The sequence below is a fragment of the Suricata suricatta genome, chromosome 11 (genome assembly GCF_006229205.1).
Source record: "Suricata suricatta isolate VVHF042 chromosome 11, meerkat_22Aug2017_6uvM2_HiC, whole genome shotgun sequence".
Lineage (NCBI taxonomy): Eukaryota > Metazoa > Chordata > Mammalia > Carnivora > Herpestidae > Suricata > Suricata suricatta.
Window position 1 is genome coordinate 6888331 of NC_043710.1, and position 1362 is coordinate 6889692.

General features: G+C 57.6%; 1 protein-coding gene across 1 annotated transcript in view; it reads left to right on the top strand.

Annotated features, from left to right (window-relative positions):
• CDC42BPG (CDC42 binding protein kinase gamma) overlaps positions 1-1362 on the top strand; it is a 25173-nt gene that overhangs the window by 18201 nt on the left and 5610 nt on the right. The window lies entirely within an intron of this gene.

A 1362-nucleotide genomic window follows, 5' to 3' on the forward strand; every position in this document is an offset into this window, starting at 1 on the left:
GGAGGAGGAGGAGGAGGGGAGGAGGGGAGGAGGAGGAGGAGGGGAGGGGGGGAGGAGGAGGAGGAGGGGAGGGGGAGGAGGAGGAGGAGGAGGAGGAGGGAAGAGATAAAGGAGGAGCGGTGAAGAGAAGGCAGAGAGCTGATGGGAGCTGGGAGAGGAACACTACTGATAGACTGAGGGAGGGGCCTTTCTCTCTGGGGAGGAGCTTGGGGGGGTTGGGACCAGAGAGGGGCCCTGTGAGCCAACTGACCTTGCATCTAATCCGCCCAGGGTTGTGGGGGGTGAGAGACAACTAGACAGGGACGGGACAGGGAGGGTATTTATAAAGGCACCTGATGGGGGCCACTGGAGGGTCTCCAGGCACACTCGGGCCCTTCCCGGAAAGGGGGGTGGTCCTTTTTCCCAAAGCTTCAACCACCTGTGTATTCGGGGATCCTAGGGGGCATTTTATTTCTGATCACAGTCACTATTATTGTTATTATATTACTATTTTTATTAAACGTCCCTCTGCTGACAAGTGGGGAGCACAATAAGTATTTATCTCCTTGAACGCCATATTCCCGGGAGGGATGGACCTAATGCTCTGTGAGGCAGTACGAAACCAATAAAGACAACTTTTTAAGCTGCCGGCCTGCATGCCTGGATCTGTCCTGCTGGGGTTCAGAAAATGGGGGGGCCAGGGATGGAGGGAGCAATAGAGATGTCAGGGGCAGTTAAAGACTGAGTTGTCTCTCCTGGATTTTCAGGAATCATAGGACACACGCAAACGGGGAGAGTTTAGTGGCAAAGGGACAGTTTACAAAAGTGTGGGCCTGCTAATGGAAACCCACGGAGGAGTGGCGGGGCTCCCGAGCCCTAGCAGCGGTGGGAACCTGTTCCCACCACCAGGCCACCTGGCAGGAAGAGACAGTGGTGTCACCTGACAGCGGCTGTGTGGCTTTCAGTAGAACTTGGCTACCGTGGAGCAGAAAGGCAGCGAGCCCGGGGAATGGATTCCTCGTACCGCACTCTACCGCCTCCCCCCCCCCATCTCCTGTGTCCCTTCATCTAAACAGCAGCAGCAGCCCGAGGACCCTAGAGCTCAGTTACTGAAGCCGGTGCAGGGCAGCCTTGGGGGCACCAAGCTGGGTGGGAGGAGGTCTGGAGGGCACACTAAGAGTATTGAGCACCCTGTTGCCCCACCCAGGCTGGTAGGCGTGGGAGGCAAGAGGAGGCCTGGGAAGTGTCTCATTTGTTCTTAGCTCAAGTGTCCCTGGCTGGGCAGCACCCAGGCCTTGAGGTTGAGCTGGACGAGGAAGGAAGGTATAGCCCCGTGCCCTGGGATCAGGGTGGGCCTGGGGAACGGTTGGCTATGCCCTGAGA